We start from the raw sequence: 12,513 nt of genomic DNA, 5'->3' as shown, positions 1-12,513 counted from the left end.
CGTATGATAGGAATGACACCATTTAAACACATGCAGCTTTATTTTAAAATAAACGCTTACCTAAAAAGTTGGATGTTCAAGAATCTCTTCATTGTAGGAAAAAGTCTGTTTCAGCAGTAGCCTTATGAAATCAAGTATTAAGAGCCAGAATATTAGCATTACCCCATATAAGCTGTAAGTGACAGATATGCCTGGCTGCAGGCATGCATGCATCTAGTGTCATCCACACTAATCTGCTGCAATGAATCTGTTGAAGCTATTTAAATGCTCTATGCCTCAGTTTCCCCATCTGTTCTAATTATCTTCACCCAAGTATGGGGTAAGACTTGATTCATTATAGCTGAAACCCTCCATTACTCTCTAGCTGAAAATATTTTTCATATAAACTTTTTTGTCTCCTGTGTGTCTCAGTTCAGTTCTCCATTGCTGGCTTCCAACCTCACAATTGCTAGTTCCAGAATGTCTGTCAGAGCAGAAAACACAAAGAAGGCTGAATTAACTCCACTGCACAGGCAGAAAAGCCCTGGAGCCATTTGGAGATGGTTTCCTCGGAAGCAAATGCAGGTCCTGGGATCCTGACAAAAGCAATGTATTGAAAGCTCAAATTGTGTTAGTGTGTCAGCAACTGAGTCCTGGGAAGCCTTCCCTAGTGGTTGGAGCAAGACTTCAGCCTACCAATTAGCTCTGAAACCTGATGATTCATGCTCAGGAGCAAAGCTAAAGGTCATAGCGGAGAGTCAGAAGCCATAGACAGTGTGTTAACTGGAGTCAGGCAGAAGGCGGAGCTAAGGGTCTGAGCCAGCAGTCAAGAAGCTGGGGGCAGAGACCAGGACCAGGCACAAAGCTGCAGGCTAGGAATACAGCAAGTGGCTACTGGACTGCTCCTGAGGTTGAGTATCAGCTTGCTGACTCCTGCAACCAATCCAGCGGCAGAGTCAATCTAACAGCTTCTATGAGGGCCGGATGTGTGCAGTAGGTTGTCAGGAGCCTTGCTTTGCGGCAGCTTCGGCCCCTGACGTAAGACCATACAGGGGCAAAGAGAAGGAATGAAAGGATCTGTCCACGCAAGACCCCAAGAGCAGTTGCTCTGTTTTTAGTGGCAGAAGTGTGGTTTTTAATGTTAAACCACTTGTAAGAGGGTTCTTTTCCTTTGAGCTCCCCTGGGTCATGCGTTCAAGGAAGACACGTTGCCACACCTAAGTCACCCTAAGTCTGGAAGGAAAGCAAGTATGTGAAAAAGACTCAGCGAAGCAGGAGCTGGAGTTGTCTTGAGAAAGCAGAGATTGTTTAAGAAAAGAAAAACTGCAGCAGAGGTGGAGTGGCTGAGAGAAGTGGGACGAGACTGTTACGGGGAGAAGTCTTGTTCGGCCACCAGAGGAAGCCCAAGTTAGCATTGTCCTAAACAGAGCAGAAGCGAACAGATGCTTGTAAGCTTTTGGGAGATGTTAGATCTATGTAGTACTGACACAGATCTGAAGGGATCTAATCTCTAGGGGAAATTTTATGTTCCGTTTTTGTTTCATTACAGGTATTCATTAAATAAAATGTTCTCACTTATGTTAACCAGACAGAGGAGTTTTGGAAAAACTGGACCTTGTATAATGTGTGGGTAGGCCACAGAGCTCTTAGTGCCTGAATTTACCCTTACATGGGCAGCAAGTACATTTCTGGCAACTTCGGTGTAACAAGCCATTGAGGGCAGGGAACTAGAAGCAGACAGCTTAAGGGATTGTGCCCAGTCAGCTGAGTTTTCAAATGTGGATGAACTCCAGTGCTGAGGTCAGCTGTAGCCTTTATCTTGCGGTAGCAATTCTAGGTAGGGAAACAGTCACACTGAATACTGGACCCAAAGTACCTTGGCCTGCGAGTGAGTTTGGATCCAAGAACTGGAATTTCCAGCATGGGGTGTTTGTCTTGGAACATGGATCTGTATCCACCTGGACTTGGGGCAGGTTCAGATCCCACCTTCAGCCCTGGCTTCTGGCAAACCCTAAAGTCCTCAATGCTGTTGTGGAAGTGTTTGGATGTGTACCTGGCTGAGGAATATATGTCCCTGCCAAAACACAGGAGCTTGTACAGTGAAAGCCTCACTGCTTTGTGGGACAGTCAGAAATGATTTCTGCTTAACAGGTTTATTTCCTCTGACAGGCCTTTCTTAAGAGGGGCTTTACTATAAATACCAAATTTACGAGCCCGAGCCCGCGGCATGGTAAATACCTCCTCTTTCAGATTTGTCCTTTTACCAGATACTGGTTTAAGCTGGTTGCGCTCTGTAGATTTGAAACCCTGCACACTTTTCACACATTACTGATCTCTGAATTAGGCCTTGTTAAATGAATAAATTAGCTAATTACATTCAAATCCTATCAAGGGATTTTTTTTCCTGCCTGTCAAAGAGGCAAGCTGGTAATATTATGAGTAAAAGGGGTTAGTGAGCTCTTTAGCATAATGAACATAGGAAGTCATGTTAAAAGACTCCTCATCCTTTATTTTCCATTCAGTGCTTGGGACGGTGAGTACTGGCTACAGCCGGACATGACGGTAGGCTGCTTTCAGGCTTCTTTTGCAAAGCACTGTGCCCATGTATCTCTCCCCTGCCCTGGGATGCTCACAGCCTTTCCAGAAGGAGGTAGAGGCCAAACTGAGCTCTGCTAATCTTGGTGAACTACCACACGCAATGAACTGTGGGGCATGTGTGCAAAAGGTCCACTAGAGGCTGTCATGGTGCTGATAAAGTGGTTGAGCCATGCAAAAGTAGCTTCCCTCCAGTACTGAGGGGGTGCAGCTAACCCCACCCTGCCCCTTGGCAGGAAGTGTACAGGCGGCGTAGCAAGTACAGGTGGAGGGCCCTGCAGCTCAGTTGGGGCTGGAGCAGGGAAGGAGGCTGATGTCCCTCTCAGGGAGCTGAGCCCTCAGCGAAGTGGGTGACTGGCAGCGGGGAGAAAAGGCAATCCACCATCCCAGGGGACAGGAGGAAGGGCTGCCCGACCATGAGGCTGAGAGTCAGGTTCGGTGAGGATGGAGCAGCGCCTGCAGGAGCCGGTAGGAAGTAACCCAGGGAAGCAAAACTTTGGTCTAGTGCTGCCAGGAGGTGAGGCAGCGACTGCCTGTTTCCCTGCTGATCCTGTGGCAGGATTGCCTGTCGCTGCTGGGGCCTTGGGTGGGGACCATGTAGAGCGGGGGTGGGTGCATACCCCCCAGCCCCATATGTGGGGTTGGTTGTGTGCCAACGTTTAGGCCAGAAGTCTGGCTATACTGCTTTTGCTTGCTCAGCCCTCCCTGTAGGAGGCCTGCGATCTAGGTAGCCTGCTGACATTGCGAACCTACACCTGGCAGGTTGAACTGTCAGTTGTGCAGTTTGTGACTGCAAGCTGGGCTGCTGACCACTTCACATGGTGGGCGTACTGATCCCCTGATGCTGCCACAGGACGCAGAACGCCTACATAGCGTAGAGGACCCAAGGCCCGTTCTAAGCAGGGATGGCTGAACTTCTGGGTGCTCTGCTGTCCGCATGTACCCCAAATCCAAGGACACTCCTCCCAGGCTCTCTCCTATGCACATTTTAGGCTGAGTGGTTGGATTCATGCTGAATTCTTTGTTGGACTGGTACACAGTCACAGGTGCGCAACAGGCTCCTGGGAGGGAGCCTTTATACCCCACACCCTACTTTGAGCCTGAAAGTGACAGGCTTGTAAGTTGTGGTGGGTTCTGCTGAAAATGGTTTGCTACTCAACTTTGTCACTTGCATTATTTGACATTCTTAGACACTTTGCTATGTCTCTAAGATGCCCCATCTTCTCTTGGCTACATTACCTCCCTCCTGTATTTCTGAATGTGTGCTAAAGGTCACCATTTCATCCTGACCTTCTCTGGGCCTCCAGTTTTGTGTCTCAGTTCTTTTAATAAGTTTTAAAAAAATAAAAATAAAAAGCCTGGGTGCTGTCCTAGGACAGCAGTCTCCTCAGCCGGTGTCAGTTGGCAAAGCGCTAGCCATGGAGCTACACCAATTTGACTTGCACAAGCAGATCTCGACCAGTGTGTTCAGTTGTGTTCATATAAATGTGGGGAGAGAGACCTGGCTGGACTTCCGTTCACTCCTGCTCGGATCACTGCTTGGCTCCATTAGCCCATCGGTAGGAAAACAGCCTTCTCTTGCTGTCAGCTAATGAAGTCTGTCCGGCAGCCCACGTACTAGCCATCTGCACTGGAAGGTTTGGGATTCAAACCCAGTTGGAGATAGCAGGGGGTGGGGGGAGAGAGAGGGGTAGTTGTTCCAGGTGCCTGTGACGTAATTTATTTTTACCTTTTTTTTTCTTCTTTTTGTTTTCAACTAGAAAATTACCCACAACGATCTATGTTAAAAGAACATTGTAGGTGGCCAAGTAAAGCACTCAAAGGTCAGCTTGACAGTTGCCCCTGAACCCTAATTCAGAGCCTGTTGGTGTATGCATTGTGCTACAACTTTAATTACTTCATCCCACAGACCCTGGCTCATTCGCTGCACAGGATGGATGCCCAAGGGGGCAGAATTAAGAGTGCTGGGGCAAGAGACAGTCTGGCAATTCCTAACTTCCAAGTGCTCCCCTTTGCAAGCCAAATAACATCTTTTTAACATGGATGTTTGTACTTGAAACCGGTTTAAACCCTGGCAACTGAACCTGGAGTAGTATGTTAGCAAAACAAACATTGAGCCTCATCAGGATGCAAGCCACTGGCACGTACCCCGAAGAGTGAAGTTATTATCTGGGTTTTGTTTTGTTTTTTAACAGAACAATGTCAATCTAAAGGGAGGTTTCACTTGAACAGTAGCCTGTCCAGCACCAAACATCTGTCCCATTCATTCTACTTCTCTGTTTGGCACTGAGCTGTGATGGTGCTGGGGTGCCACAGAGGTGGCATAAGTGGCAAGGGGGGGCTAGTTTGGATTTATGTATGCAGTAGGAATAGCAGAGATTTACACCCAAATAATGTGCTTCCTGCTGCAACAAGGGTACAGCTCTATCTGCTATTGCTGCTCCCCCCACTCTGTGCAGGACTGGGGCTGGCATTGCTGCTTACCCAAACCCTGCCTGCCCCCACCCAGGGCTGAGGCTGGGGCTGGCGAAGGGACTGTCCTGGCCAGAACAGGATGTATAGTTACTCTATTTATAGATCAGGATTTAAACTACATGGAAGAAATGTGGCCAAAGAGCCTCTGGTGGCTTTTTCATTTGGGGAGGGAGAAGGACAGGATTTTGAGTGCCCATAATTTTGAAAACAAACCTGAAATGGCAAAGAGGAGCCCTTCCCAGCCTCTGCACCTGATTCTTTCTGCGCTGGGCGCACCTTGCTGAGCAGACTGAAATCCTCTCCTGGGATTTAACTTCGAAAGCCCCACCCAGCCATTTGGCTTGATGAAGTAGGCAGCGGTTCTGAAAGTGGAGGTTGGGACCCCAAAGTGGGTCAGGATCTTGTTTTAATGGGGTTGCCAGGGCTGGTATTAGACTGGCTGGGGCCCGGAACTGAAGCCTGAGCCCCCCTGCCTGGGGCCAAAACCATGGGCGAGGGGTTCAGGCTTCAGCTTCAGCCCTGGCTAGTGGGGCTCAGGGTACAGGTCCCCGGTCGGGGCTGACCCCTGGGGCTTTGGCTTCTCTTGCTCAGCCCAGGGCGGCAGGGCTCTGCAGGGTCAGGCTTCAGTTCCCCCTCCTGGGGCCGTGTAGTAATTTTTGTTGTCAGAAGCGGGTTGCAGTGCAGTGAAGTTTGAGAACCATTCAAGTGATCTTGCTTGTAGTGGGCAGCTGTGAAGCGTGAATGCCGCTGCTCAGATCCTGGCCCGCCCATGCTGCCCCATGAAGCTCTCATGCCAAAGGCACAAGGGTGGCGTGTGGAGCATAGAGCATGTAGAGTGGGGTGAGTGGTTATGCTGGAATGACTGGCGTGGGGGGAGAGGTTGGTGGTGGTGCTAGGAGGCTGTTCAGAGAGTAGGAGGTGGTGGTAAAAGAGGCTGTGAAACTGGGAATGGGTTAGGAGACAAAGGGCAGGAGCAGAGCTCAGCAAAGCTGAGGTGGCACCGGAAGGAGCAATGTCCGGGGGGAGGGTGGAAAAGAGCTTTCATAACTCTACACCCCTACTTCAGGTCCTGGTCCCTCAGTATCCCAGCATGTTGTTTCTACTCCAGGAGTGCCTGGATGCCCCAGTGCATTGGGCTAGCCCCTGTAGGGACACCAGGTGAGGCAATTCCTGCCGCAGAGAGCTTACAGCCTAACGCGACAAAGGAAATGTTATCTCTGTTGCACAGATGAGGCGCAGGGTCAGCTAAGTGAGGCCCAAGAACCTGCCGTAACTCTGTGGTAGGGACAAGATTTGCACCTAGGTCTCCCGCGTGCTAGCCCAGTGCCCTAAACACAGGGTCACCCTCTCTCCCGACAAGCAGAGCTTGTTTTAGATGCTGTTTCTGCTCAGGCTGTCTGAGCCGAGACTGAAGATCTGGCATGAACCTTCTCAGCCAGAAGATCTCTATGTGCCACTTCAAGCATCCCACAGAAATCTGAGCCATGACATTATTTGCATTGAGTCGCCATGCCCTCTAGTGGCCATAGGTAGGGATCTCCTGCAAGTCACACCCAGCTCTGCTCTCTCTCATGGAGGCAGGAGCATTGTGACTGGAGCTGTTGTTCTTTGAAGAAAATTTGTTAACTGCAGCTTCTTGCCAACACTCATTCATTCCCATACACAGAGGGGCACAAACGCACATGCCTCGCTCCAGGCATAAATTGGGCTTTGGCGTCAGACAAAGGGAAATCTCTGCTCAGAGCTGGTGCTCAGTATTAGCAGACTAAGCAATTGCTTAGTGCCCTGAGCAGCTCAAGCCCCCCCTCCCATTTGCTTTTTATTATAAGAACTTGCCTGTTTTAGTGTGTGTGTGTGGGGGGGGGAATATTCCTGTTTAGGGCCCCCAATTGGCTATCACTGGCTGTGTCCCTGCTTGGCAGAACTAGGGAGTGGGGCTAGCAGGATTTTTTTATCGTTTTATGAATTCATTCATTCTAAGGGCAATCTTTCCCCCTGCTGTTGCTTGCGCACAGGGACAAGACGAAAGCAAAGTGGACACATACTGGGATCAAAGAAGTGCTTGCATAGGCTGACTGCAACCCGAGCTCTCTGATAGAGACCCACTAGCCACAGCTCTCATTTCAGGCCACTGCAGTCAGCATATCTTGCTTTTAAATACCATTTTTCATTCCAAAATTTCAAAGGGCTTTGTCAGCTGTTAATTATGTTTCCCAGCGCATCTTGACTGTTGGTATTATTATCCCCATTTTACAGATGGGAAAACTGAGGCCCAGGGAGGATAAGTCATTTACACACAGACACAAGCTAGTGGTCATTGTGGGAATCAAACCCAGGAGCCCTGGTTCTTAGCTCCCTCTTCTGACCACAAGATGCAGCCTCCCAGCACATCACAATGACTGTGACCATGGGAGAAGTATTGGCTATGTGTTTGCTGCCAAAAAAGGCCTGTTCTTGCAGCGAGATAACCTTAGCTATCTTGTTTGTAAAATGCTAATAGAGATGAGTTTCTGTAACTTTCACCTTGATGTAGCTAGGAGGGGTCAACCCTGGGTTCCCTAACGGCACTGAGGTGAAATTTACCTGTGCCTTGTCTTCACTAAGAGTTTACAGGTGGCTAACTGGTCTTGCTATAGAAGCAGCAAAGACACAGCCCCTGACTTTAAAAAGGCTGCATAAGGAACTGAGTCGTGAGCCCCTCTCTCCCCACAAAGGATAATTTGCTTGCATGAAAAGAAGTGAATGACCCTTCAGCCACTTGGCTGGTGGACCTGTTCAGAAGCAAAGGAACTGAACAAAAGGTTCCAGGAAATGTCCTCTTTTGCCTGTGTCCAGGAAATCGGGGACCGAAAGAGATCGGCTGAGATCTATAAAGTGTGGCTTGGGATATCTCCCCACACCTGCTCTTACCCACTCCCCACAACATTTCTATCTGTTATGCCACCTCTTCTATGCTCTTTCTTTGCCACGCACCTCTGGGCCCTGCTTCCTTTACAGCTCAAAAGCAGATTCTGTTTCCCGCTCCTTGTTAGCAGTATACTTGATAAGCGCTCTGGGCACTCATTGTCTGGCTCTCTGTACTGTCGCTGCTCACGGTCACGGCTTTTCCAGTTATAGTCCCATCCTGTTAGCATGGATGCCCAAACAAAGGAGCATTGTCACTTACTAAAAGCTTTGTGTGTATCACAGGTGGGAGGGAGAGAGGAACCATCGGGAGTTTCCTCCACCAGCCAAATAAACCTTCCCTCCACTTTGCAGAACTCCCAGCTTCCTTAAACTACAGACACTAAATCAGTCAGGTCTTCCTCTGGAGTGAAAGAGCAACTGACCTGCTATAGAAAAGGAGCCTCGGAGGGCAAATCTGCATCTGGGAGCTCCACCCATAATCCAACATAGGGAAATAATCAACACACAAACCAGGGCTGGACAAATTCCTTTAGCTCCCTCCTATAAACTCGGGGGCCTGAATTTGTTCCCTTGCCCTGTACTCATGTTCTCGCTTAACGCTGTGTGCAGCCAGTGTAATATGCTACCAGATCAGAGTGGGTGCTTTTTACACAGCTATAATTGATGACAAAGGTGCAGGACAAGGAAGAACTGTACCCAAAGGGACCGGAAATTCCATTCTAACTTTTGGGGGTTCACCTTCTTATCGGGCTGGGGGGATGGGTAGGGAGCAGATAAAATCCAATATAAATTAATGAAAGACTGGAACAGAGCTGGACTGAGTGATAAACTGGGGAAAGGAGAAGAAACAGTCACAGTACGGACCACTTGCCTGTACCAACCTAGTGTTTGGGGAAGAAGGGATCTTCTCTCTGTACTACAGAGCACTGGCTTCTGTGTCTAGGAATAGCTAATCAATTTAATCATGAGGGGTGTGGCTTATGTGTTTAAATTACAAGGGGTGACGGGGACAGGTTCATAAACACAAACTAGTTTTGCAAACGCAAACCTTGACAAGGCCCTAGGATTGTACACTAGCAAAGTCCAGCCTGATGATAGCAGGTGTCAGCAAAGTGTGCTGCTGAACCAGTGCTGAATTCCATGAAGCCTTGACCAGATTTTCTAAAACAGTGCTGCCCACAGTCTTTGCCTCCACTTGCAATCAAGCTCGGTTCAGCTCTGGTTCAACGGGCCCCCCTTGCTGACCTTTATTGTCAGCAACAGGCAATTTCATTGCTGTACCAACGCTTTCAAGGTTAACCCAGAAGCTGGAACATAGTAGTTTGCAGGGAGAGGACAAAGGCCTGGCACAGAGACTAGGGGGTATATTGTTCCCTGTGAAAATGATTTTTGGAAATGCACATTGTTGGGTGCATTTCAAAAACAGAATATTTGCTCTGCCTTGATTTCCTTGTGAAGCAGGGAATAGAATCATCCCAGGTAGGAATGGCTGAGCAGTGTCCAGAAAGGGGGGTTTAAACTGCAACACAGGTAGGGAACTCCCCCTTCATCACTCCCTTAGGTCAGCTAGATCCATCTCTTCCTGGTAGCCCTAGAGCTACCCTGCACACAGAAGCCAACTGGCCATATTTAGGAATGAGTCTGTTTCTTAGCAAACATTTTATGATGCTCTTTAAACTGAAATGTCATCCAGAAACACAAACTCCTGTATCCAATGTTGTTTGAAAACCAGTGGGGCCATCAATGTACTGTATCAGCCACATTTGTCAAACTAAAGAGCAAAGCTAAATCTTCATACATCACCGTGCCAAGATGACGACCGTGTCTCTCTGGATGTTGTCTGTGTCTCATTTTAAGTACTTTCTTCCCCCTCCCTGCCCCATGCTCCCTACACTAACTCTCCTTCTCTGCAGAAGGTTCTGGAATAACCTATGGGGTTAAAATCAACAGGAGTTCGAAAGCAAGAAGCAAGTCAACTACGTGAGCAGGTCTCTACCACCTTTTAAACTGAAATTCCACCTGTTAAATCCTCTCTGCTGGGCGTGGAATGGCAACAAGTTCAACCAATGAAACATGCCTTATGTCACAGGGACAAACTCTGATTCGCTACCTGATGATTCTGAGGGCAGGGCACTGTTGCCTTTTTGTGGGAAATGGGGGAATACCGCTTGTGAGCCAGCCTATACTTGGGACGTTTTCAAACCCAGTAATCACAGCACTGACTAGCACTTCCACACTGGGTTTTTCCTGTTTATTTTCTCATTACATAGCAGGGCTTTTTTTATTTTCCTTATAGCAACAAGTGCACCCTCCGACCTCCAGAACAAAAGCTGGAGGGGGAAAGCTCACTGACTGTTGCCCTGTTCTTTCATTGCTGGACCTGCTGATCCATTCCACCAGATCATGTTTGCCTTCTTTAAATAAGTCCCAGCAGTGGTATTTACAGATCTACAACATTTGGCTTCTCATCCCATTAACTGCAATAAACATACTAAGAACACGGTAGATCTTAGTTTCTATGTATTATTTAATTTGTGTAATTAAAAACTCTGCTAGTGGAAATGGGTGAATATGAATTCATAGCCGAGAGCTCTATTCTCTCATCAAGATCCAGGGAACATATGTTCGTAACTATCTATAGCTTTAAAATCTCCTCAGTTTCTAAACAGGAGAGGGATACATCTTTGGGATGATGCTTGGTTTTTGCTGGTTTCTGTTCTACTTAAATCAGGTTGGTGTTGCCCAGATTGTTCAAGACAGGGAGATTGTTAGTAAGCATGGTTCTAGTGGACTGAGCATAGGGTTAGGACACAGGAACTTGTAAGGTTTCCTCTTGCCTTTGCCACAGCCTGACTGTGTGACCTTGGGCACGACACTTCACATCTCTGTGTCTCATTTCCCCCATCTGTAATATGGAGTGGCTTCTGAAGAGTGAGGTTGGGAGGCTTCCCTGTACAGCAGTCTGAAAATATTGAGGGCTGAGGGAAGAATTTCACAGGAATGGTGCTTGAAATGGAATATTTCCCCATTTTCATAACTATTTCCTCCTGTTTAAACCTCTACATTCAAATGTTGTATCAAAGGTAATGGAGCTGAGGAAAGAGCAGCTAGAGTGGAAAAGTGAGAGTCAGAACCTCCTCTGGGAGGAACAGATGTGCAGTGGGAAGGACAAAAAATGCAAATTTTAAATCAATCCAACTCTCTGTCACGCATACTTTGGCCATTTCTAATGGTTTACAGCAAAGCTGGTCACTGAGGAGAAGGGAGACATGGAATCCACCTACTATTGTCCACACTAAAGGAAAAGTGGTGAATTTATTGTGGAAATGCAGGAAGTGCATAGACAAGGGGTTCCACATTAGCATTAGAGGATGGCTCACAAAATATCCAAGCAAACCTTTGAACAAACAGCAGTGCTGTGGGCTTTAGAGAAGACAGCAGTGTCAAACGGCTAATTCTCTCTCCATTGCCCTGGATCCCGGTGTTCCTCCAAGGCACAGAGATACCTACGTGACATCGCATTTCCAATTTCCCTCTTCCCCTGCTGTCCTAGTGTGTTGGTGCTGAAGACCTTGCCATCACTCATACTTAAACTTTCTACCTAAAGACAGGGATGGAAAGCTGGGTCAACAGATGAGGTAATGGGCCTGATTCTCCCTTGCCTAATATATTTACACCCTTGGAGGCAGATCCTCAGCTGGTGTGAATTGTCATAGCTTGATTTACTTGCGGTGCTAAGCATGGAACTGGAAGCATTTCAGAGAAAGGTCCCATGCCTCTGGGGGAGCTAACTTGTCTTCCTAGCCAATCGAAATATAGTTTCCAGGGCTTCTCTGCAACACTTCCCAAGACAACAGTGAATGGTGGGCATTATTCATAGTTACAGAGAACAGGAGAATTGAGTAGGGTGCAGGATGGAAAAGAGAGATTTTGCTGTTAGTCTGAGTTGTTGGCAAGCCATAGAGAAGGAAATCTCAGAGAGACGGGTTGCACCTCCTCACTTCTGCCTTTTTGTGTTATTTCCCAGGTCACACTTTGTTGTAATATTCCTACGCCCCTAAAGAGCCTTTCGTGAATTTGGTACCAGGATACCTGTATATAAACAAATCTCCTAGACTTTACTTGTGAGTTTTCCATCCTTATAAATTAATGTTAGTTTTTTTGTAACACATTTTATAATTTAAGCCTTATTATGCAAGACAAAAATGTTACCTTTTAATTTGTCAATAGTATCCAGTTTTACAATAATTTAGTTTTAAAGTAAAATACTCTTTAAATATCATTGATATTATTTGACTGTGATTTAAGATATTTTAATAAATAATACAGATAAATAATGAACTCTGTGGATATAGATTAGGGTGACCAGACATCCTGATATTACCAGTATCATCCCAATATCATCCCAATTTGTCTTATATAGGCAATTACACCCCTTCCCTGGAAAAAAAACGGTCCCAATTTTTCACACTTACTATCTGGTCACTCCAGCATATATAATATTTACAACAGGGGTAGGCAACCTATGGCACACGTGCCGAAGGCGGCACGTGAGCT

This window comes from Gopherus flavomarginatus, chromosome 21 (assembly GCF_025201925.1).
Source record: "Gopherus flavomarginatus isolate rGopFla2 chromosome 21, rGopFla2.mat.asm, whole genome shotgun sequence".
Taxonomy (NCBI): domain Eukaryota; kingdom Metazoa; phylum Chordata; order Testudines; family Testudinidae; genus Gopherus; species Gopherus flavomarginatus.
Note: the sequence above shows the minus strand (reverse complement) of the source record.